Genomic DNA, 26602 nt, shown 5'->3' with positions numbered 1-26602 from the left:
AAACTTGAATATGGCATGAGAATTGTGCTTAGTGGAAAGTGAGTATTGCAGGGGGCTAAGTACACAGCCCTGTGATGCACCTGAGCTGAGGGAGATTGTGGAGGAGATGTTGTTGCCAATCTGAACTGACTGGGGTCCGCAAGTGAGGAAATCCAGGATCTAATGCACAAGGAGGTATTGAGGCTAAGGTCTTGAAGCTTATTGATTAATTTTGCAGGGATGAAGGTATTGAATGCTGAGCTGTAGTTGATAAAGATGCATCTTTGCTGTGCAAATGTTCCAGAGTTGAGTGAAGAGCCAATGAGCTGTGGAACTGTTGTGACAGCAGGCTCCATGTCCGTTCTCAGGAGCCAGGAGTCGAAATGTTTCATCATCAACCTCCCAAAACACTTCATCACAGCGCTTGTAAGTGCTACTGGATGATGGTCATTGAGGCAGGTTGCCACATCTTCTTTGGCATCAGTATAAGTAAAGCCTGCTTAAAGCAGATAAGTACCTCAGAAAGCCAAATCAAGAGATTAGATCTCAGTGAACGCTCCAGGTCTTTAGTACCTGGCCATGTACCTGTCTGGACCAGATGCTTTGCTTGGGTTCACCCTCCTGAAGGCTACTCGCATGTTCGCCTGAGAGACTGAAATCACAGGAGCATCAGGGGCTGTGTGAACTTGTGATGGTTCCTCAATCTTTTAGTGATCAAAACGAGCATACAAAGCATTGAGTGTGGTAAACTATGTATACCTGTCTGGACACGCCCTTCTGCTGACTGCTCCTGTGGCTCCTCCCACAGACCCCTGTATAAAGGCGATTGGGGCACTGCTCCTCCCTCAGTCTCCGAGATGTTGTGCTCCCTTTTTGCTGCTAATAAAAGCCTATCGTTCACTTCCTGTCTCCGAGATATTGATGGTGCATCATTGAGCCCAACTGGAAGTAAAGCCCAGTTGTCACCTATGTCACCTATTTATAAGAGGTGATGGTATTGAAGCCCTGCCACAACTGTTGAACACCCTTCGTTGATTCAAGTTTAGTCCAGAATTGCCACTTCATCCATGAGATGATTTTCCAGAGATCGCACCTGGTCCTTGAGTAACTTTTTTGGTCACCAGACTGGAATGCCTCTGACCTGGCCCTCAGCAGATTGTGGATTTCATGGTTCATCCAGGGCTTCTGGTTGGGGGGAGACTCTGAATGTTTTTGTGGTAACGCACTCATCTACAACTGTTTTAATAAAGTCTGTGACAACCATGGTGTGTTCATTCAGAGTCCTTAAACATGGCCTAGTCTTAGAGCAATCCCGTAGCCATTCCTCTGCCTCCCACGATCACCCCTTTGTTGTCCTAATCTCTGGACCTTTGCTCTTTAGCCTCTACAGGTAGGAGCAGGACAGTGAAGTGATCAGATTTACTGGAATGCAGTCTGGGCATGAAACTGTAGGCATTTCTTGTCTTGGTATAACAGTGGTCTGGTATGTTAAGACTTCTGGTGCTACAGATCACAATCTGACAGTAATTAGGCAGGGTTTTCTTCAAACAGGCCTGGTTGAAGTCCCCAACTATGACTTGAAATGCATTGGGATGAACTGCTTCTTGTCTGGAGATGGCATCATGCGGTATCTCAAGCACTTGATTATAGGCAGCCGCTGGTGGTATGTAAGCCGCGGGCAGAATTATGGAGGAGGATTCCCTAGATAAATAGAATGGATGCAATTTGATAATTAGGTGTTCAAGGTCTGGGGAACATGAGCTCGAAAGAACCGCCACATTGGAGCACCACCGAGAGTTTATCATGAAACAAACGCCTCCACATTTTGCCTTTTTCAAATCAGTATTTTGGTCCATCCTGTGAATTGAGAAGCCTTTGGGTCTCATTGCCGAATCTAGTGTGCTGGAAGTAAGCCACATCTTGGTCAAACAATCTCTCAGTTCCCTCCGATACAACAATCTTGCCCGCAGGTCCTCAACTTTGTTCTGCAGCGACTGTACATCTGCTAACAAGATGCCGGGTGGAGGGTATCTCATTCCTCAGTGTTTCAGCCTGGCTTGAAGCACTCTCCTTTCTTGCTTCCGGCCATGGCGATGAACCTTTGTCCTGCCGTGCCTGCTTGGTTGACAGTTAATTCTGTCAATTATCCAGGAAGCTGCTGGATTAGCGGACGTCATTTATAAGGAACGACTTGGATTGTTCTCTCCTGAGTGGTGGATCTTGACAGAGGTATATGAAATTATGAGACAGATTGACAGAGTAGGTAGCAGAAATCTTTTTCTTCCTGTGGTGAGAGTGTCTAAGACTACAGGCCTCATGTTTTAAGCTGGGAGATAGGTTTACAGGAGATCCGAAAAGGATTTATTTTCCCAGTGGTGGTTGGAGTTCGGAATGGGTCATGGAGGACGATGCAACATTTAAGCAGTATCTAGACAAGTATTTAAAAGGTCAAGACATAATGATTCCATCAAGAACATCTGCAACAAATTCTGGTTGCTCGAGAAACCTGGGCTCAAAGTTGATGACTTGGAATCTGAGCTTCAAACACTGATGCATCAGGGAGGGGGAAGAGTTACACTCATGAGATGAACTGCTTCATATTCTGTTTGTGGCAAGGGACACTAGGGTGTGACTACGAGTGAGGCAGGTAGGAGGATCCAAAAGGTAGCACTGGAAGAGCCTCAGCCCTTGAGCTTGGCCAACAGGTGCTGTAGAAAGGATGAGCAATAGGAATCAGAGAGCCATTCCTGGGAGGGTGGAAGAAAGAATGTAATTGTAATTGGGGATAGTATAGTCAGGGGAATAGACATGATTCTCTTTTGCAAGGATCAAGAGTACCGAAGGCTGTGTTGCCAGCCTGGAGCCTGGATTTGAAAGATCTCATCCGACCTGCAGAGGAATTTGATCTGGAATGGGAAAGATCCAGTTGTTGTGAAGCGTATGAGTACCAGTGATGTAGGAAAAATGGAGGAAAGAGGTTCTGCTGAGGGACTGGAGATATCCTGACAAATGCATAACCAGGCAGGGCTGTGGTCAGGGCTTTAGTCTAAATAGCATGGTGTGGGTTCAACAACTGGGGTCAGGAAGGCCCTGGAGGCCAGTTGTCAGCAACAGAGAGCCTGCAAGGCTATCCACAGTGTGCTGGAAGGAGCCATCTTGTGGAACACATGTTACGCACCATAGGCTTCAAAGAATGGGACATGGTCTCATCGAATTGGAAAGAGAGTTTGACAGAAAATAAGCTAAAAAATTGTCCCTGGTAGGGATAATCAAAAAACAAGCAGCCAACGTCTCATAACAGAGACCTGTACATTAAGAAGGTGAGGAAGAATTTCTCCTCTCACAGATTTGCCAGCCTTTGTAACTCTCTTCCTCAGAGACTGGTGCCTGGTCTGTTCAAAACTGAAACTGACGGAATTTTGAATGGCTACAGAACTAAAGGTCACAAGGACAGGGCAAGAAAGTACAGTCAGGATAGAAGATCAACCATAATCTGAATGAAAGCCAGAGCAGCTTGGATAATGGCAAGGTTTACTGCTGTATATAATTTGTTACATCCTCTTATGAATGGATTAACAGTGCATTAAGTGAGCTGCCTGCATAGATTCAGTCTGACTTCAGAAGAATATTTTATTTTCTAAATTTAAGAGAAAATTTACAACAATGTTGCTGGGTCTGAATTATAAGGAAAGATTGAATAGGTTAGGACTTTATACCCCTTGGAACATAGATGATTGAGAAGAGATTTGATAGAGGTATACAAAATTATGAGCAGTATTGATAGGGTAAATGCAAGCAGGCTTTTTCCACTAAGGTTGAGAGGGACTACAACAGGAGGTCATAGATTGAGGATGAAAGGTGAAAAATTTAAGGGGAACACGAGGGGAAACTTCTTCACTTAGAGGGTCATGAGTGTGTGGAATGAATTGCCAGCACAAGCGGTGCATGCAAGTTCGATTTCAATGTTTAAAGGAAGCTTGGAGAGCTACATAGATGGTAGAGGTATGGAGGGCAGGTCATTGGGAGTAGTCAGTTCAAATGGTTTGGCATGAACTAGATGGGCCGAAGGGCCTGTTTCTGTGCTGTACTTTTCTATGACTCTTAGTCGTTATTTTCTCTGAACAACAATTAATTTAAAAGATCCTTTTTTTTTAAAGCAACCATTGTATAAAAAATCCCCCAATAATTGAAACCTATTTTAATCTTTGATCCACAAAATAAAGTGTGGTCAATTCATAGGCAACACGAGTGAATCTGCAGATGCTGGAAATAAATAAAAACACAAAATGCTGGCAGAACTCAGCAGGCCAGACGGCATCTATGGGAGGAGGTAATGACGACGTTTCGGGCCGAAACCCTTCATCAGGAGTCATCAGAAGAACCCTCCTGCTGAGTTCTGCCAGCATTTTGTGTTTTTATTTATGGTCAATTCATCATTTAACTATTGAAACAAACTGTACTTTTAAAATTAGGAACAGCAATTTAGTAGGAAATAAAATAAAGAACCAAGTAGTTACAGTTTAAATTCTTTAAACATATTCAGTTTTCAACCCAGGTGTTACAATTCGTGGGAAAGGCTCAAATGAAGGACATGGTTACAAGATAAGGGGCAATCATTTTAAAGAGAGGTGCAAAGACATTTCTTATGATAGGAGATGGCAGGTCTCTGGAATTCTCTACCTGGATATTTGTGGAGATTACATTATTGGGGGTAGTTTAAAGAGGAGGTAGATAAACTTTGAAAGATCTTGGAATTGACTGCTGGCATAGGACTCAAGGCCTGGGGCAAATCAATCATGATTGTATTGAACGGTGTAGCAGCTTTGAGGAACAGGTAGACTGAAGACTGCTCCTGTACTTATTTTCTTTATGTGTTCTTCTCTTACTGGCAATACACAGAATTCTATACATGTGACATCACATGTAGGTGGGTCCTAAATGAAGAGTTCATGCTATGTTCAGTCTACTATAGTTAAAAGACCACCTAGGCCACTGATAGAGATTCTGAGGTCCGACTTGCTATTAGAACTTCATTAGCACTCTATTATTGCTTTTTGTCCCAGCAACTCCACCACTAATGCACACACCACCCATCCCCACCAACCTCAAGTGGAAGTTCAATTAGTTCCTCTTATGGGTGTCACAGGTGATGGGCGAGTTCTGAAACAAGTATTTTGCATTTGTACTTTTTGCGGAGGAAGACATAAATTCAAGGGAATTGGGGATGTTAATAGTGATGTCTTGAAAAGAGTCCTTATTATTGTTGTTGAGTGGCTCGGTGAGCTGGCTTGTTAGCTTGCAGACATTTTTACCCAGCTAGGCAACTTTGAATGGAATAATGGTGATCTATATTGTTCATTTTGTGTGCGTGCATGCGTGCGTGTGTGTGTGTGTGTGTGTGTGTGTGTGTGTGTGTGTGTGTGTGTGATTTCTATTGGTTTCTGATTATGTAATCTGAAATAGGTCTGTTGAAATCCAATTAGGTGATAATGGTTGTCCAGGCTATGATGATTGACGATTATGTAGGATTAATGGACTAATCACAGGATACATAAAAGTCAAACAATGTAGATCACCAACATTTCATTCTAAGTTGCACTGATATATGTTGCCTAGCTGGGTAATGAAACGCCTGCAAGCTAACAAGCCACTCAACAATAACATCCTCAACCCGAGCTACAAATCTTTTCCAACATCTTAAAGTCCTCATTATAAAAGACCAATTACAAACAAGATGCTGGAACTCCAAGCAACACACACAGAATGCTGGTACCCAGTCCTGATAAAGGGCCTCAGCCCAAAACGTCTACTGTTCTCTTTTCCATAGATGCTGCCTGGCCTGCTGAGTTCCTCCAACACTTTGAGTGTATTGCTCATTATAAAAGAGTAAGTACTGGACGTGTTAAAATGAATAAAACTTATACGGATGACGCTACTAAATTGGAAAAGGTGCAAGAAAGATTGATGAAGATGTTACTGGGACTGGAGTTACAAGAGGCTGAACAGACTAGCAGTTTTTTTCTTCTTCTTGTGTAGGAGACTTGAAGGGGTTGACCTAATAGGTTATAAAACCACAAGGGGCATAGATAATGTGCACCCCAGGGTAGGGGGTGCAAAACTAGAGGGCATAGATTTAAGAAGGGAGGTGAAAGAGGTAAAAGGGCCTGAGGAACATCTTTTTCACACAGAGGCTGGTGTGTACATGGACCGAATTGCGAGAGTAAGTAGTAAAGAGGGGTACAACAATGGCAGCAAAAGACATTTGGACAGGTACATGGATAGGAAAGATTTAGAGGGAAGTAAGTGGAAACACAGGCAAATGTGACTAGATTAGACAGGTGATATAGTCAACATGTATGAGTTGGACTGAGGGGCCTTTTCTGAGTTTTATACCTCAGTAAGTCCCATCCCAGCTCCTGAAGTTCTCAGCATGTCTCATCATCAGTCACCCGCTGGAACACTGTGATCACTTACTCAGCATGCTCCCCGTTGCCAAAGTCAACTTCCTGCTTCTCCTGCCAAACATTCCCCATCACCTGCTCATCCTGTCCAAAACTCTGCTCCCTTACAATACCCACCCCAATCATCTGACATCCCTCCTGCAATTACTAGTGCCATCCAATCCACAATCTCCTCCCTACAATAATCTGCCCAAATCACACTAGCCATGCTCACTCCTATCCTCACATCCCCCTAAACCCCATCCTGTTTATCAGACACTTACCATCTAATCCCCATGCTCCTCGACACCAAGAGAGCCGCATAGATCTATGGAAAAAGAAACATAGTTAATGTTTCAGGTTGCCATTTCCAATTTAATCGTTTCATGTTTCCACAAATGTTGAGTGCTTTCATCATTTTCTGCTTATATTTCCAATCAAATTGTTTCCTCTCACCTTGGCCTTGTCCTTGGTCTTCACAGATCACAAACAATAGTTCCCCACCTTGCAAAGGCTCCCTTCCTTCAAACAGCAACACATCTGTGACATTACCAGCTCTAAATTAACACAAAGTTCAGATACACATCACATTACTGCTCTGACACAAAATACTGATGGAAAGTTATTGACCTGAACGACTGGTTCTATCTCATTCTCTAAAGGTGCTTCCAACAGTATGTGTTTGTTTTATTACAAATCCGTATTTATTGCACAACCAGTATTATAAGTCGGTTAAGGGAAGTGAGGGAGAGCTCACAAAACAAACAGTTGTCATAAAACATGAAGTAGACCACAGTGCATTACCAACCCTTCAGCCCACAATGTTGTGCTGGCCTTTTAACCCACGCTAAGTTCAATCTAACCCTTCCTTCCTGCCCTGCAAAAACATCTCTAGCTGGTCACTCGATACATGCTTCTTATCATCTTGCACACTTCTACCTTCTCATGCCCTTTCTAGCTCTCCTAAGTTTACTCTTAACCTCCTTGTAGCTCTGTTTGATCCTTGCTTCTGAAAAGCCCTATCTGATCCAAACCCAGAGTTGTCTTTATGCAACTCCAGGCCCACCACCATAACTCTGAAATGCCTCAGTGCGTACTCAGTGAAATGTAAGAATTAGATGCAGGAGTAGGACATTCAATCCTTCTTTCCTGTCAGCAAAACCACGTCTGATCTTCTACCTAAACCGATGCTTTCCTATCCTACCTCACACACATCCCCCCACCACCTCCACCCAACTCTAATATCCAGAAAACTATCCACCTCTGTTTTAAATATAATACATGATTGCACCTCTTCCACTCTCTGGGTTAGAGATACTCACATGTTCCTTATGTTACAGAACTTCATTTCCATTGTAAATTGTCTTCCAATTATCTTGATACTATGACATCTTTCTCTAGAATCCTTAGCTAGAGGAAACATCCTTCTTGCAACTACCTTGTGTTATGAATGTATCACAGCTCTGAGGGGTCGAAGGGTGCGGGGTAGCCCCCTCCTTTGTGAGAATCACAAGAGCATTATTGGGTTGGGTCAGAGGACCCAGGAAATGAGAGAGAGAGACATGGCCATTGTCTCCTGGAGACAACGTTTGTGGATTGGGGACTATGCTATGTGCAAGCCCTCGGGCAAAGTGGGCTGGTTGAGAGAGAGATTGCATCACCCCAATCTGATTGACATCTACTACCCTGCAAGTTAAGATAAAAGAGGGGCTGTAGGGGCAGCCCCTCAGACGCACAAGAAGAAACACTAGCGATCCCGTAATAGCAGGAAGCCATTTGAAGGAAGCCACGTGCGTTCGGTTCCCTTGCCTGGGGGCTGGTGGCTGGTACCACGGAAAATGACTTGGAACTAACAACGGGGAACCAACTCCCCCGACTCAACGGATTGGCCTCATAAAAGACCTGGGCAAGTTTCAAACCATCTCTCTCTTAAATCCAAAGAGCTGCAGCTTGAAAGAACAGTGACTTTTATCTTTCCATCGGACAATACAATATCCCCTAGACAAACGATAGAGCTATTGCTTAATTGATGATTATTATTATACCTGCGCTTTTTAGATTGAGTATTGACGACGTATATAATCTGAATGTCTGTATTAATCTTATCTGTATTAATCTTATTTTGTGCCCCTTTATAAATAAAGACTTTTAAAAATAGCACCATCAGACTTCAACGGACCTCTCTATCTTGGCTGGTAAGTGATCCAGTTATGGGAATTTCGTAACAATTGCGGTTCTCGTCTCGACATTTGAAACCAAATTGGGGAGCCAGTGAATCAGGCTTGTAAGTCCAAACTTGGATCAGGTACGCGGGTAGCCAGATGGGAAAGCAGCAAAGATGGACGTGGGTGAATTTATAGAAAACCCGACTCTGGAGGCGCTAGAGGCGTCCACCAAATCAGACTTGGTAAATTTGGCAAAGGGGTTAAACCTCGCAGAGGTGAGGTCATCAATGAGAAAGCGGGAGGTGCAAAGGGCCATAACTCAGTATTACATCCAGAAGAATGTGTCTGCAGCTGAGGTATTGGAAAATATCCCTGAAAAGGTACCAGCTAGTGGGACCGCTCAGTTAGAGTTGAAGAAATTAAGGTTGGAACATGAAATTAAGTTAAAGCAGCTGGAAGCAGCCGAGAAAGAGAGAGAGAGAGAGAGAGAGAGAGAGAGAGAGAGAGGAAGAGCCGAGAAAGAGAGAGAGAGAAAGGGCCGACAAACAAAGGGAGCAGGCGCGCCAGCTAAAGGAGCTAGAGGTGAAATGGGATCAGGAGCTCCAGCTAAGGGCGTTAGAGGTAAAAAGGGAGCAGGAAAAAGCTGAGAAGCAAAGAGAGCATGAACTTCAGTTAAAAAAACTGGAAGCCGCTGAGAAGGAGCAGGAAAGGGCCGAGAAGGAGAGGGAGGCAGAGAGACAGAGGAAACATGACTTGGAGATGGAGAAGTTAAAGCAAGAGCAACGCGGTCAGGGGTCAGACCGAGAGGAGCGGTTTGATGTTAGTCGGGCGTTGAGGTTAGTACCCCCGTTCCAGGAGACGGATGTTGATAGTTATTTCTTGCTTTTTGAAAAGGTGGCAGTGAATCAGGAGTGGCCCAGAGCACAGTGGGTGGCGTTGTTACAAAGTGTGTTAAAAGGGAAGGCACAGCGGGCATCTGCGGCGTTGTTATTGGAGGAGGAGAGTTATGACAAAGTAAAGGCAGCCATTCTCCGGGGTTACGAGCTAGTACCTGAAGCATATAGATAAAAGTTCAGAAATTTGCGAAAAGGGTGGAATCAGACGTATACCGAGTTTGCCCATGAGAAGGGTGTGCTCCTGGACCATTGGTGCACCGCAGAGATAGTGGGCGAGGATTATGGGCGTCTCAGGGAGTTAATTTTGATTGAGGAATTTAAAGGTTGTGTTCCGGAGGAGATCCGGATGTATTTGAATGAGAAGCCGAATAAGTCCATCTCAGAATTTGCTAGGTTCGCAGATGAATATGCTCCAAACCACAAGACAAAGTTTTCCTCGAATAAAAGAGTCCCCAAGAGACCGTGGGAACGATCGTGAAAGTCCGCCGGCTGAGGCAGAGGTCCCGCCGGGAGCTAGTGGTAAGGTTGAGGGGGAAAGGCCAGACGGCCAGAGATTTCAGGGCTTGACCTGTTTTAATTGTGGGAAGAGCGGGCATGTTGCGTCTCGGTGCTTTGCTCCAAGGAGGGAGACGGGAAAAGGGAAAGCAGCAGTCCCTCTCGGATGTGCAGTGGTAATCAGAAAATCGACAAGAGAGCCCCGGGTAGACAGAGTACAAGAAGGGTCTGAGACTTGTCTGTCACACAGAACCGTGTCTTTGAGGAAGGGGGACCCACCAATTCCCGCACGAATCTGGAGAGACACGGGGGCTGAGCTGTCGTTGATCAGCAGTAAGGTACTAGAATTTGGTCGGAAAACGGGAATGGTAGCGGTGAGGGGAATAAGTAAAAGGATAGAAATGGTGCCCTTACATGAGGTCATTATGGATTGTGAGCTGGTGTCTGGACCCGTTGAAATAGGGGTGCCATCAGGATTCCCGAGAACTAATGCGGACGTCATTCTCGGTAACAATTCAGCAGGTGGTAAGGTTTGGGCAGCCATGACGAGGACCGGCCGGCTGGTGAGTGTTGAGGCTCCGCCCCTAGAGTCCCAGATCTATCCCGCATGCGCGGTCACTCGCAGCATGTCGAGAAAGGCAGCTGAGAACGAGAGCAGTTTAAATCTGGCCAGTTTTGATTTGGCCGAGGCGTTTCTACCGACCCAGTACCACGAGGGTTTAAAGGGTGGTAAAACGAAGAGTAGTAAAGTGAAAGAGGGTAAGGGAGCGGAGGTAGATCTTCCCTTAGAGAGGAGAAAGGTCCTAGAGGCAGAAAATAAAGATGAGGAACCGATAGAGCGGTTAAGAGCTCCAGAGTTGGACAGGGATGATCAGTCTGGTTTGGCAGAACTGTTTGACGAAGTTGAAAATTCTGAAGGTGTTCCCGATAATGAAATGAGGGCAGCCCTAGATGAAAAAGGTGCCCTTACCTCGAAGAAGTCTGCTGGGTTGGCAGATGAGGTTGTTTCAGCCCGCGGGGTTGAGTTTCCCAGAGAGTATCTGGGAGAAATGGGGGAGCTTAGAATTTGAAAAGGGTATGGGTATTGAAAGCCTGGAAGAGGCCAATGTCCCATTTGAGTGTGTCCAAGATGGGGATGCACCTGGTACTGAACCTAGTAACGGAGCTCAGAAAAAGTCTGAGGTTTTTGATTCAGTGGAACGCGACGGCTGTCCTTGTGGGTCAGATAGACTTGGTTCAGTGGAAAAAGGATTAACCTTGGTAACCGTGGGAAGTGAGAGTTCCCAGGTGTTTGTGCTCGAAGGTGTGTTCAAACTTAATGCGGAGCTCAAAAATGGGGAGATAAATATTATTATTGAAGGAAACGTAAAGTCTGTAGTTCCCAAGTCGAATGAAGAAATTTTAAACTCGGCAGATCGCTTACAGAGTAAGCCGGGAGATAGCAGGGCCCCCCACACTATTGTTATGCCAGGATGTGGTGTGAAGAGGCAGAATTCGAAATACTGCCTGAACAAAGAGTTCGAATTAAAAACCAATAGCCTAAAGAGTCCTGAGGAGAGGGCTAGCCACCTGTGTAAAATTGAAGAATTGGGTGGAAATGGTCTAAGTTTAAGTTTTGATAAAATAACCCCTATGAAAAAGGCGGGTGGGAGTTTACCTTGCCAGATTACTCAAGTTCCCCACGTGGGAACTCACCGGAAAAGAGGCGACGGTTAATGGGGATGCCATTTTAAATAGCAAAGCAGGTTGTACGGGATTTCACCAAAGCCTGTGAATAATAAAGACAACCCCCTTGGAAGCCTGCCTGTTAAATTGAAAACAACCGAAAAGATTAGTATTCACATAAACTTTTGTAGATGCACGTAAGCTAAGATCACAACTCCTTAGTTTTGTTGCTGAAGAAAAGAAAATAGGTGGCTATTAAGTTGAAGTCTGATGCTACAAGACTTTAGTAAGGTACAAGATGTTAAAATATTAAAAGAAAGTGACACTGAAATCATTAACTGTTTAGATACTGAATTGAATGTATCACTGTATTACTCTGTAGAGAAAAAAAAACTTTTGTATTGTGTTAGATTCTAAAACCCTGTAAGACTCTGTACTATTTTGTTTCACCGCTGGTGAAAACGCTTTGAAGGGGGTGTTATGAATGTACCACAGCTCTGAGCGGCCGAAGGGTGCGGGCTAGCCCCCTCCTTTGTGAGAATCGCAAGAGCATTATTGGGTTGGGTCAGAGGACCAAGGAAATGAGAGAGAGACAAGGCCATTGTCTCCTGGAGACAATGTTTGTGGATTGGGGACTATGCTATGTTCAAGCCCTCGGGCAAAGTGGGCTGGTTGAGAGAGAGATTGCATCACCCCAACCTGATTGACATCTACTACCCTGCAAGTTAAGATAAAAGAGGGGCTGTAGGGACAGCCCCTCAGATGCACCAGAAGAAACACTAGCGATCCCGTAATAGCAGGAAGCCATTTGAAGGAAGCCACGTGCGTTCGGTTCCCTTGCCTGGGGGCTGGTGGCTGGTACCACGGAAAACGTCTTGGAACTAACAACGGGGAACCAACTCCCCCGACGCACCGGATTGGCAAGTTTCAAACCGTCTCTCTCTTAAACCCAAAGAGCTGCAGCTTGAAAGGACAGTGACTTTTATCTTTCCATCGGACAATACAATATCCCCAACAAACGATAGAGCTATTGCTTAATTGATGATTATTATTATACCCGCGCTTTTTAGATTGAGTATTGACGACGTATATAATCTGAATGTCTGTATTAATCTTATTTTGTGCCCCTTTATAAATAAAGACTTTTAAAAATAGCACCATCAGACTTCAACGGACCTCTCTATCTTTGCTGGTAAGTGATCCAGTTACAGGAATTTCGTAACACTTGTCAAGCCCATGGTTTGTAATGCTTTGTGTTTTTCTTTGGGTAAATAATGGCATTGTCTCTGCCGATGCTTTGCGGTTTGCATATTTCTACCCTGCATCCCTCTTCTCTATTTCGACACATTTTCCTGGAGCTAAGTAGCCTTCTCTTAACCAAAGCACACTATCTCACACTTTTCACTGTTTATGTTGTTCTGCTGGTTACAGGCTATTTCCACTTTTATTCATATGCTCCCATATGTTATGGCAATTCTGTTGTTTTAATGATTACTCCTAATTTGCTATCTCCAAGTCCCAAGTGTTCACATGGTATAGACTTCCCGTTTGTTTGCTGAATTCCTTATTTCCCACTTGCCCCCATGTTCCATATATATTGACATTGATCAGCAGTACCTTCGAAAAAAATCTGGGTGTGCACAGAATGTACCTACTGCACCACCCTACACCTTAAAGAATGTTGTACTTTCCTATGAGGTCATCTCTCTTTTTGTGTAAACTTTAGACAAAAAAATCTAACCTGCTAAACTCCTTCTTAAACTGACACAGTTTAAGTCTGGTAAACTGTCTGGTAAATCTTCATTAGCACTAGCTATATGTACAAATATTAGTAAATATTCTTTTAGATGTAGACACCAAAGTGCATAATTCTCCAGGGATCGTGTCTGTCATCAAGGCCCTATATATCGTACTTGTATGTTATGCTTCTGGCAACATTTCTATAATGGCAATTAGGTTACACCTACTGTATATGCAACCACTTGTGCATTAATTGGTTCATGTCATGGGTGCAGTGTACATTAATTGATCCACATTATGGATCAACTTAGATACAGATGGTTTTGGCATTTTAACATTTTCCTTATGCTGACTCTTCTTGCTACTTACTTTATTATATTTTGCTTTCTGCATTTCTAAAACTTCTACTTTGCCCCCACTTCTCTCCCTCCCGAACTACTGTTATTTGAAAAGTTCCACATTGTGCTGGTTCTTCTCCTTCCTCTTTCAAAATGCTCTGCAGCCCTTCACTTTTTACCACCACCGCATCATTTCTGGTCAACATGAAATCAGCAAATAATGATTCCGTGGTAGATAACATCCAGACAGTCAATAGTTTCAGTTTTTCAACATCTTCTACTTGTTCTTTTTATCTTAATTTTGTTTTTGAAACCGTTGGAGCCCGGGTCTTGCAGTCTATACTTTGACTGAGTGAGCTAGCACTCTGCTGTCCCTAAGAAAACGCCAGGGGAGTAATGTGGTGAACTATGTGCCTGTCTGGACACACCCCCTTCTGACTGCTCCTGTGGCTCCTCCCACAGGCCCCTGTATAAAGGCGATCGAGGTCTGATTCTCTGCCTCATTCTCCAGGATGTAGTATGATGGTCACTCACTGCTGGTTCTTTCTTCAGTCAATAAAAGCCGATATCTCGCCTTACGTCTCAGAGTGAGTTATTGATGGCGCATCAAGTAACACTAGCAGGAGCTACCACGAGGAGAAGTTCAGAGACAAGACAAGGGGCCAAGATCAACCACATTTTTCGTTGATTAAAGTGTCAAGGAAGATTGAAACATTGAGGTGAATGCAGAGGAGAGCAAGCAGTTCTCAGAGTCGGTGGGTTTGTGTCACTGCTCACGAAAAGCACAGCGGTTCATGTCGCTGCCCTTGAAGGGGCCATTGACTGGAGTCGCCAGGTCCCAATGCTCTCAGAAATGTTATCAAAATGATTGGACTGTAGTTCAAACTACCAACTATTTTCACAGTTTACTGTCTCATATTGAAGTAGATTTGAGCTAATTTACAAAACATTGTGCATCATGTCAAATCCAATGAAAAATTCCAAAACCAGCGAACAATTTACAAAAAATTAAAACCAAAATTTTGAGGCCAAGAAGTATTAATTCTCTTTGTAATTCCTGCAGTAACTTTCGGCAGGTGCAGTACGGAGTATTACCATAGCAACTAATCCAATTTCTTGAAGTAGAAAATTGGAGAATCGCCGGTTTTCAGTGACCTCCTGTTTTCAATGATTTTCAACACACCAAAACAAAATGAAGACAAAAGAGCATTCAGGCCAGGTCAGGGAATTGAGAGTAGAGGGTGCAGATGAAATTTACAAAGACGCCACCTACATTACAGCACATTGCGATAAGGCAGGGGTTCCTGACTTTATTTATGCCTTGGACTCCCCTACCATGAACTGAGGGGCTGAGGTCCCCAAACTGTGAACTACGATAAGGAGAGATAGGATAAATTTGAGTTTTCTTTGACACGACACAGGCAAAGCGGAGACCTAATTGAAGTGTATTGGGTTATGAGAGGCAGAGATCGACAGCCAGTATTTTCTCCCCCCAGGGTCAAAATGTCTAATACCAGATTTTAGATTCATTTATTTAAAACATGCACATACAGTGAATGTGCTGTTTACACTAACCATCAACAGGGTCTGTGGATGTGCTGGGGGCAGTCAGCAAGTGTAGCCACACATTTCGGCGCTAACATAAGGAACGACGACACACCAACTGCAAAACAAGCCCCTTTCCTGCTGCCCACCCACCCACCCACACAGGCGGGCCTCCAACCCCAGGACAGGCTGCCTACAGCCGCTAGTGGACTCATACACATCAGTTCTCCAACTTCTGGGGTGGACGTGAAGACCTACGGCTTTGGCCATTAGACCTCAACCTCTGGACTCAAGGACTTCAGTTTTTGACCTTCAGTCTTTGGAATCAACCCCAGGCCCTGCCGATGACAGAAATCCGAACTCCAGACTCCATGACTCGCTGACATAGGGGGTCGCAGGCCCTCATGCTTCCTGCCCACATAGACCTTCGATCCCAGGACCTGCCGACTTGGGGTGCTCATCAGTTCTCACCCTCGCTGGTCTGCTCCCACTGCATTTGTCCACCTAACATCTATGCACAGGGATCGCTGGCCTTGAACCCACAGGGAGCTCCAACCTGGACATCAGCCTGACCACAAATTCCCCCACATCCCTGTCCCTAACACCAACTCCTCACTCTGTCCCTAACACTATCCCTACTAATGTAACTTTCAATTTAAGTCCGAGCCACAACCTTGACAGAGACTGTAAACTGGCATCATCTTAACCAGAGGTCCAGGACCTGAGGGCAGAGGAGGCAAGTTCAGAGGAGATGTGAGGGGCATGTTTTTCTAGAGTGGTAGGTTCAGGGAATGTACTACTGAGGTGGTGGTGGAGCCAACTATGATAGAGATTTTTAAGAGCCCCTCAGATAGGCACATGAATGTATATGGGCATTGTTAAGCCAGAAAGGAATTGTTTAGTTGGCATTTAATTACTAGTTTAATTTGTTTGGCTCAATATCATGGGTGGAAGGTCCTGTTCCTATCCTGTACTAAATGTTCTAAATAAACTGGCATTCTTCAGAGTTGCTGGATCTAAACCGCGGAGCAGCATTGCTGAAGTACATTCACCAGACGTAATGCAACCACCCATGACCAGTGAATGCTGGCCTTTCTGATGTTGCCTTGTTTGAAAAACAGGAATTTTAAAAATTACAGCAATTGCAGCATTTTGAACTCCGTGTTTTGGCAGGTTTTCTCAGAAATGTGATTATTCAACATCCTGTGATGTCGATATCAAGTCAAAGCACTCACACTTTCCCTTTGAACACATTTTCGTTTCAGAGCTTACTAGCACAAATTGTACTGCAGCACCTCCCACAGATGTAATCTCCAAAACTGTGCAGGATGAGGATAGCAGGTGCAGGGAATTATCATCCCCTAGAAGTTCTCTTCCAAATCAACCGCACATCTGATTTGGAAATACATCAACATTCCTTCATCCTTAAAGGTTCAACAGCCCCAACCCCACCCCATCCTCGTGCATTGTGGAAGAACCTTCATATGATATCCAGAAGCTGTTCAAGGCAAGGGCCATCGTCCTTTTGCAAAAGCAATTAGGGATGGGCGAGTAATGTTGCTGCTCACGTGAAATTCAGAGATAAGGTGCTGTCACAAAATTCAGTCACATGAACCAAGAGGTCAGACTGAGTTCATTAGAACAAACAAATCTACAGCACATTACAGGCCCTTCAGCCTTCTATGTTGTGCTGACCATGTAACCTACTCTAGAAACTACCTAGAATTTCCCTACCACATAGCCCTCTATTTTTCTAAGCTTCAATTTGTCACAACATTATGTTGACTTTGGCTGATGACCTTGAGCATTTTTAAATGCTCTTCTGTAATAACTTTAGTAATGACTTCTCTGTGATAAACTTTGAGCTAAATATTTTGTAGTACTTTCTGTCTTTCTTCCCCTCACACCTCTGAATAAAGTTCTCAATTAAACATCCAGTCCAAAAGGCACCTCCCTCATTGGAGTATTGCCCTAAAATTTGGGGCTTAAGACTCTAGAACGGATCTTGAACCAGAACTATCTAATTATGGTGAGAATGCTACCCACTGAGCTCCAGGAGTACTTAACATAAAGATGAGACAGTGAGACAGTGCCCTATGGGACAGTGTGCTACAATGAGTTAGTGCTTTGAGGATCAGGAGGAAGGAAGCAAAGCAGCACAAGTAGTTCCTCATTCTGTGAATTTAGTCTGGCATTGTTCAAGGAGCCACTTCACCCTCATTCAGGCTACGCAGGGACAGTTATATGCCACATCCACTCTAACCGTGCACTCACTTTAAGGTTGTGATCAAACTAGTCTGTCCTGATGAGGAACTGAAAAGCTCCCTGTCATTACTGTCCGAGTAATGTCAAGACAGAAAGTACTACAAAATATTTAGCTCAAAGTTTATCACAGAGAAGTCATTACTGAAGTTATTACAGAAGAGCACTTAAAAATGCTCAAGGTCATCAGCCAAAATCAACATAATGTTGTGACAAATTGGAGTTCTTTGACAAAGTATCATGCATTTGGTACCAGATGAAAAATTGTTATGGAAAATAAATTTCATAAAGTTAAAAGCAATGCACTGGATTCTGGTTAATTGGGACACATAGTACGCTTTGTCTCAATTAAGTGGCTGCCCCAATTAGCTAAAGTTTTATGGCAATAGTTAAAGAGGTATAAAAAAGACAAACTAACATTTAACTGAGTAACTAATTATGTATTTAAATGATATACAGAACGAATCAGGATACTACGAAAGCTAATTTGTTGTTGTTCAGTCATTGAGTCGAGCCCGAGTCTTCATGACCTCATGGACCGGAAGGTCCATAGGGTTTTCATAGCAAGATATGGAAGTAGATTGTGAGGCCTTGATTCCACACAGATACTACTACTGCCCAGGCTGGGACCCAACTGGCTTTGAACTCAGGACCATCTGCCTTGGTGTATTAAGTTGGGGCTTAATACACCAACACAGTATTATAAAGCTAAGTTTTAATTCCTAGTAGTTAATAGTGGACAAGGTAGTGTTCGTTTGATTGACTGTAAGTGAACAAAATCAGTGCAGACACATAATACAGATAATGGACAGATAATTACAGATAATGGACTGCCTTCAAACAATGCTTTTGATGATTGCTTCCTCTAGGTTCAATGTACATGTGATAAACAGGGTTCTTTACTAATTGAAACGGAACTGAACACATATATACAGATCAATACACACCCAATAGCACATGCTCAATAACGTGTTACTACGCCATAAAATAGCCCCATATTATACAGTAGGCTATATGGTACACTCCTCCCCTTTTATTTAAAAAGCGTATCAGCTTTTTTTATGCTAAACAAATACTGTATGTGTACCCTTAATATACAAAGTCCACCCACTGTTTAATTAGTAACTTAATAATATGAAATTATAACAAAATAACATAATAATTATTATTATTATCATAACAAGTCTTTTGGGGGTCTTCTCTGCCCCTCTGAGTAATGTCTATCAATAAACTAGTTTGTTTTAATACAGATTTCCATATAAAAGTCATGAAAAGTTGACCTCTGAGCCTAGGGAGTTTCCATGGTCTGCTTCAAAGATAATTTGCCACCAAAAAAAGAAGTGGTTGGTGATCTGTTGTCTCTACTAGCTATTCAAAAGTCTGGACAATCCAATGACTCACAGAAAGATCAGTACTATTCCAGTAATCTTTCACCATCTGGTGCAGCAGTTGATCAAAATCCTGTTTGTTCATTCCATTGTTCTTAAGCTGCTGTTAAAGTACAGTTTTGCTGATATTAAGGCTTTCAAAAGGCTCAGTGAGCTAGGTAATGTTAGAGATCTAGAAGGTTATAGGCTAGTAGGAAGGAGCTTAAGAAGGAAATTAGGAGAGCCAGAAGGGACCATGACAAGTCCTTGGCAGGCAGGATTAAGGAAAACCTCAAGGCATTCTACAAGTATGTGAAGAGCAAGAAGATAAGATGTGAAAGAATAGGACCTATCAAGTGTGACAGTGGGAAAGTGTGTATGGAACCGGAGGAAATAGCAGAGGTACTTTACTTCAGTATTCACTATGGAAAAGGATCTTGGTGATTATAGTGATGACTTTTAGCAGACTGTAAAGCTTGAGCATGTAGATATTAAGAAAGAGGATGTGCTGGAGCTTTTGGAAAGCATCAAGTTGTTTAAGTCGCCGGGACCAGAAGAGATGTACCCCAGGCTACTGTAGGAGGTGAGGGAGGAGATTGCTGAGCCTCTGGCGGTGATCTTTGCATCATCAATGGGGACCGGAGAGGTTCTGGAGGGTTGCGGATGTTGTTCCTTTATTCAAGAAAGGGAGTAGAGATAGCTGAGGAAATTATAGACCAGTGAGTCTCACCTCAGTGGTTGGTAAGTTGATGGAGAAGATCCTAAGAGGCAGGATTTATGAACATTTGGAGAGGTATAATATGATGAAGAATAGTCAGCATGGCTTTGTCAAGGGCGGTCATGCCTTACGAGCCTGATTGAAATTTTTTATGATGTGACTAAACACATTGATGAAGGAAGAGCAGTAGATGTAGTGCAGCAGGGCATTTGACAAGGTACCCCAGGCAAGGCTTATTGAGAAAGTAAGGAGGCATGGGATCCAAGGGGACATTGCTTTGTGGATCCAGAACTGGCTTACCCACAGAAGGGAAAGAGTGGTTGTAGACAGGTCATATTCTGCAAGGAGGTCAGTGGCCAGTGGAGTGCCTCAGAGGTCTGTTCTGGGACCCTTACTCTTTGTGATTTTTATAAATGACCTGGATGAGGAAGTGGAAGGATGGGTTAGTAAGTTTGCTGATGACACAAAGGTTGGAGGTGTTGTGGATAGTGTGGAGGGCTGTTAGAGGTTACAGCGGGACAATGATAGGATGCAAAACTGGGCTGAGAAGTGGCAGATGGAGTTCAATCCAGATAAGTGTGAAGTGGTTCATTTTGGTAGGTCAAATATGATGGCAGCATATAGTATTAATGGTAAGACTCTTGGCAGTGTGGAGGATCAGAGGGATCTTGGTGTCCAAGTCCATAGAACGTTCAAAGCAGCTGCGCAGGTTAACTCTGTGGTTAAGAAGGCGTATGGTGTATTGGCCTTCATCAATCGTGGAATTGAATTTAGGAGCTGAGAGGTAATGTTGCATCTATATAGGACCCTGGTCATACCCCACTTGGAGTACTGTGCTCAGTTCTGGTTGCCTCACTACAGGAAGGATGTGGAAACCATAGAAAGGGTGCAGAGGAGATTTACAAGGATGTTGCCTGGATTGGGGAGCATGCCTTATGCAAATAGGTTGAGTGAACTCAGCCTTTTCTCCTTAGAGCGATGGAGGATGAGAGGTGACCTGATAGAGGCGTATAAGATGATGAGAGGCATTGATTGTGTGGATAGTCAGAGGCTTTTTCCCAGGGCTGAAATAGCTAACACGAGAGGGCACAGTTTTAAGGTGCTTGAAAGGAGGTACAGAGGAGACGTCAGGAGTAAGTTTTTTACTCAGAGAGTGGTGAGTGCGTGGAATGGGCTGCTGGTGGCGGTGGTGGATGCAGATACGATAGGGTCTTTTAAGAGACTCCTGTATAGGTACACGGAGCTTAGAAAAATAGAGGGCTATAGGTAAGTCTAGTAATTTCTAAGGTAGGGACATGTTCGGCACAACTTTGTGGGCCGAAGGGCCTGTAATGTGCTGTGGGTTTTATATGTTTCTATGATTACCTGCAGTGTTATCTGTCTGGCTGAGAGGGAGAATTCCTTCAGATGCACAATCGGCACAAGTATGAAAAGACAACAATAGAAACCTTACAGTTTGTGGCCAGAATTCACCTCTGTTTTGATGCTGTTTCCCAACTTCTTTGTGAAAAACAAGACACATTGGCTGAGGATTCAAAATACGTACGTGCAAAAGAAAGTTTCCCGCAAAGGATTAGGTGTATGATTCTCAATGGAGGAAAAGATTGGTTCAAGATTTAACTTGTGTGAAAGCTGTCCTGTTTGAATGGAGTTGATGTTGTCCTCTATTCAGTTTACCTTCTTTCCCAACAACCTGGTTTCTTCACCACCCTCGGTAATTTCTCCCTGAGGCTGGTTGCTACATTGTAGGCGGTGACCATAGCCACGACGAACAAAGTAAGGTGGGTAATGCTGTCTTCTGTGACAAGGACGATGTTGCTGATTTTGATAAACTTGGTTTTCTCCATCTATTGCCGACCCTGCTCCATCTCTTTCCTTTCCACCTTCAACATTCTGTTGGTAATTACATAGTGGACCTCGGTGGTGAGGGTTGCAGCAACGATAATGATTTCTGTCCACGACATATCGGCTTCCTTGGACAGGAACTCCTCCGGGACCAGTTACGTTTGCTGCTTCTGCCCCCTTTTCACTTTCCACTACATCAAACTCCACAGTTTCACCGTCTCCAACACTGCAGAGGTATTTCCATGGGTTATTCTTTTTTATAGCAGTCTGATGTACAAACACATCTTCCTTTGTATCACTCCTGTTGATGAATCCATATCCATTTCGTACGTTGAACCACTTTACTGTTCCAAGAATCTTTGCTGCAATGCCTTTCCTCTCCCCGGGGGATTTGGGTTTGTCTGGCTGTTGCTGCTGTTCGGATTGCTGCTCCCTCTCGGCCTCGCTCATGGTGTTGACAGACTGCGTGAGGTGGTTGCGGATTGGGCTGATCTGAGGTGGGAGCTCCTGCGCTCTCTCCGCTTCTTTCTTCTCCCTAATATAATTCCTTTTCACTTTTTCTGTCTCCAGTTGCAGAAGATGCTCTGCATTTCGTATTTCTTGCTTGTATTGTTGATCTAGTTTCCTCATCCTTTTCTGATACTCCTGCAAAGTGCCTCCCTGTAACTGCTGTAGCTGTCTTTTGAGAGATGTCAATTTCTCCTGGTACAACTGCTCTTTTACTTCCAGGTAGTCTTCATCGTCCTGCTTATTGGCAATATCTGTCTCCCTGTCGACACTGTCTAGCTCCTCCTCATCATTGTAATAGTCGACAGCGGGTGAGAGGAGAGCTGCGGACATCTTCCCCATCGAGCTGCCCTCCTTTGTTGACACATCTAGCGCCTTGATGGTGTGCCAATCTAACTGGATTTTCCTGAGCCATTCACATCCCAGCAACGGTGGTCCTCCGTTTTTCAGTACTTAGAGGATCTGTTGCTGTGTTTTACCTCCGTGAGTCACTGTCACTTTAATTTTGCCTTCGGGATGCACTTTCTGTCCTGTGTAATTCTTTAACAGCAGTTTAGTTTGTTTCGGAGGGATGTGCCAAAACAGTCGTTTGTAGTCGTGTACAGAGATCACTGTTAATGCTGAGCCTGTATCCAACTCCATATTCAGTCTCACGCCTGCCACTTGTGGAGTGATCCTTATTATTCTTCGATCATCTGTCTCTTTCACGCTGTGAAGTTGCAGACAAGACAATTCACTTTCGTCAAAGTCCTTTACATCAGAACTGCCATCTTTCATTCTGTGTACCTTGTTGTATTTTCCTTCCTGGGGTTTCTTGTTTCTCTGTACTTTGCCCTTTTCCTGGTGTTTACTAGCTTTGCATACTCTGCCAGTGTAGCCCTGTTTACCACAGTTCCTGCATTCCTTGTCTTTAAACTAACAGGATTCAGGGTCTTGCGACATGTTCCCACAATGGTAACATTTCTTTCCTTCATTTCTGCTCAGTTTCATTTTACTTGTGGCATATTCCAGAGATTTTTGTTGTACCTCGAAAGCACCTCGTGCGGCTGTTTCTAATGATATTGAGATGTTTAGTGCTTTCTCGAATGTAAGGTCTTTTTCACACAGGAGCTTCTTCTGTGTTGTTTCACAGTGTATGCCACACACTAACATGTCCCTCAATGTGTCTGACAGACCAAATTGACAATGTTCTGATAATCTGCGCAATTCAGCACAATATTCAGAAATTTTTGCTCTGATTCCGATTGTGAAATTTAAATCTTTCGGCAATGACCAGCGGTTTGGGGTTTAAATGCTGTTGGAGAGTGTCTACTATTTGCTTGAACGTTTTGTCAGCCGGCTTTTCAGGGGTTAACAAGCTCCGTAGCAGGCTGTATGTTTTTGCACCCATTACACTAAGTAAGATGCTCACTTTCTTTCCTTCATTAACGCTGTTAGTATCACAATGTAACTCTATTCTTTCAATATAAGTCGCCCAGTCTTCAATGCCACTATTAAATGCTGTAATGGTTCCAATTAACGTCATCCTTGTTACGTCAATTTAGTCTTGGTCCCTTGTTAATTTAGCCCCGGTCCCATGTCTTCTTTTTGTGACCTTTTCTTTTTGCTAGTGTCGTGACCATACTCTAGCTAGATGTATGTGTCGCTCCTTTTTTCTCCCTTCTGGGGCAGGTAGACCCTCCGCCCCAGGATCAGTGCCGGCCATGGTCTCTTGGTTTCTCGACGTGCTGCCACTCTGACTGTCTCTGATTCCTTTCAGACTGCTGCCGCCTCACCTGCTTCTGAGTGCCGTTATCAAATAAACACAGCATTCTGACACGATGTAGGTTCATTAACCTCATCACCAATTTGTTGTGTATGTGGCCGTTTACACAACAACATCATTAATAAAAATGCTGGAGACGGAAACAATGTTAACAGGGGCCTTTACTGAAACCGAACTGAATACATATATACGGATCAATATGCGCCCAACAGCACATGCTCAATAACGTGTTACTATGACGTAAAATAGTCTCATATTATACAGTAGGCTATATGGTACAGGGATCCTACCCTTTGGCATGAACATGGATTTCTCTAACTTCCAGTAATTTTTCTCCCCTCCCTCCTTCTCTCTTTTTCCATTCCCCACTCTGGTCACCCTCTCACCCATTCTCTTCAACTGCCCATCACCTCCTTTTTGCTCCCCTCCTCTTCTCCTTTTCACCATGGTCCTCTGTCCTCTCCTATTAGATTCCTTCTTCTTCAGCCCTGTCGCTCTTCAAAGTTCAAAGTACATTTAGTCCATCTATCTCCTCACAGCTTCTTACTTCATCCCATTCCCCTACGAAACCACCTTCCTCCTCACCAGGGCTCACCTATCACCTGCCTTCCTCTCCCCCTACCTTCTTATTCAGGCTTCTGCCCCCTTTCTTTTCCAGTCCTGATTAAGCATTTCGGCCCAAAACGTTGATTGTTTATTCCATTCCATAGATGCTGCCTGACCTACTGAGTTTCTCCAGAATTTTGTAATACGGGACAACACTGCTCTCTTCCTTGAATTTCTTAGCTTCTGTGACCTTCTCCATGGTAAACACAGATGAGAATCAGAATCAGAGCACTTTATTGCCTGTATGTGAAACATACAAGGATTGATTGTGGCTTGGCACAAGACATAGGCAACAGCCAATCAGCAGAACGGCCACATACGCACATGTCAATAATCAAACTTAAATAAATATGAACATATGAACAGACCCAATAATTATCAACATAACAAAGACATAATTTAACGGATGTTGTGCAGGGACAGTTAAGATGTGCATTTACGATGCTGTCTACCTCCTGTTGCTCAACATGGAGACAACCACACTGATCCAATTCTCATCCTGATTACCCTTTTCCAAATTTGTATACTTGCATATTGGCTTTCTCAGTCAAATTAAAATGATCCCATTGCACTATTTTGGTAAAAGCAAGAATTATTTCTAACATATTTGCCAATATTTATACCTTGATCAATATCATTAAAATAAAACAGATACTCAGCGTGCATTTGGATATTTGCCTTTTGTGGGCAAAATTGGCCACCATGTTCCCTATAACATTGACTACATGTCTAAAGTATGTCAGTCGCAAGCACATTGAGTTGTTTGGATGCTATTAAAAATGTTTCCTAATGTTTTCTTTTTCTTAAAGCATACGTTTTGAAAATATAGGAGGCAAACTGATGATTCTACAGGCCTGTGAAAGACTTGGTAGCTGGGACAGTGACTGGGCATAAGACCATATGACGTGAAAACAGAATTAGACTATTAATCGCACCATGTCTGCTCCACCATTCGATCGTGGCTGATTTATTTTCCCTCTCAATCCTATTCTCCTGCCTTCTCCCTGTAACCAAGATAAGAGCCCATGGAATTACAGGGAAGTTACTAGGTGGAGCATTGGTTGATTGGCAGAAAACAGAGAGTGGGAATAAAGGGATCCTATTCTGGCTGGCTGCCGGTTGCCAGTGGAGCTCCACAGGGGTCAGTGTAGGGACCCCTACACTGGTTTTTACAATGTATGCCAATGATGTGGACTGTAGGATTAATAGATTTGTGGCTGAATTTGCTGATGATACAAAGATAGACAGAGGAACAGGTAGGTTTGAGGAAACAGAGAGTCTGCAGAGAGATAATTTAGGGGAATAGGCAGAGAAGTGGCAAAAAAAATACAATGTTAAAAAATGTATGGTCATGCACTTTGGTGGAAGAAATAAATGGCAGGCTATTATTTACATGGGCAGAGAATTCAAAATGCAGAGATGTAAAGGGACTTGGGAGTCCTTGTGCAGGATACCCGAAAGGTTAACCTGCAGGTTGAGTCAGTGGTGAAGAAGGCGAATGCAATGTTGGCATTCATTTCTAGAGATATAGAATATAAGAGCAGGGATGTGATGTTGGGGCTCCATAAGGCACTCGTGAGACCACACTTGGAGTATTGTGTGCAGTTTTGGTCTCCTTATTTTAGAAAGGATATATTGACATTGGAGAGAGTTCAGAGAAGCTTCACGAGAATGGTTCCAGGAATGAAAGGGTTACCGTATGAGGAACGTCTGGCAGCTTTTGGGCTGTATTCCCTAGAGTTCAGGAAAATGAGGGGGATTCTCATAGAAAGATGCCAAATGTTAAAAAGCCTGAACAGATTAAATATGGCAAAGTTATTTCCCACGGTAGGGGAGTCTAGGACAAGAGGGCATGACTTCAGGATTGAGTGACGTCTATTTAGAACAGAGATGCGGAGAAATTACTTTAGTCAGAGGGCGGTAAATCTGTGGAATTTGTTGCTATGAGCGGCTGTGGAGGCCAAGTCATTGGGTGCATTTAAGGCAGGGATAGATAGGTTCTTGATTATCCAGGACATCAAAGGTATGGGGAGAAGGCAGGGGAGTGGGGATAACTGGAAGAATTGGATCAGCCCATGATTGAATGGCGGAGCAGATTCAATGGGCCGAATGGCCTACTTCTGTCCTATACCTATATAGGGTCTGACTTTTGACACCCATACTAATCCAGAACCTATCAACCTCCACTTTAAGTATGACAACCAACTTGGCCTCCTTTGCCGATGTATCTATGGCAATGCATTCCTCAGGTTCACTCCCCTCTGACTAG

General features: G+C 43.7%; 1 protein-coding gene and 1 pseudogene across 8 annotated transcripts in view; both read right to left on the bottom strand.

The window, feature by feature from the left end:
* The window catches only part of LOC132392796 (cytosolic purine 5'-nucleotidase-like), a 226290-nt gene that overhangs the window by 163172 nt on the left and 36516 nt on the right, over positions 1-26602 (bottom strand). For all 8 annotated transcript variants that reach the window (XM_059967207.1, XM_059967231.1, XM_059967220.1 and 5 more), the window contains exon 2: positions 6704-6747. The gene's annotated coding sequence lies outside the window, so the exon portion shown is untranslated. The remainder of the gene's footprint in view (positions 1-6703; positions 6748-26602) is intronic.
* LOC132397894 (Y-box-binding protein 1-like) lies at positions 21220-22310 on the bottom strand (annotated as a pseudogene).

Source organism: Hypanus sabinus, chromosome 1 (genome assembly GCF_030144855.1).
Source record: "Hypanus sabinus isolate sHypSab1 chromosome 1, sHypSab1.hap1, whole genome shotgun sequence".
Lineage (NCBI taxonomy): Eukaryota > Metazoa > Chordata > Chondrichthyes > Myliobatiformes > Dasyatidae > Hypanus > Hypanus sabinus.
Note: the sequence above shows the minus strand (reverse complement) of the source record. Positions and strands in the feature narration are given on the sequence as shown.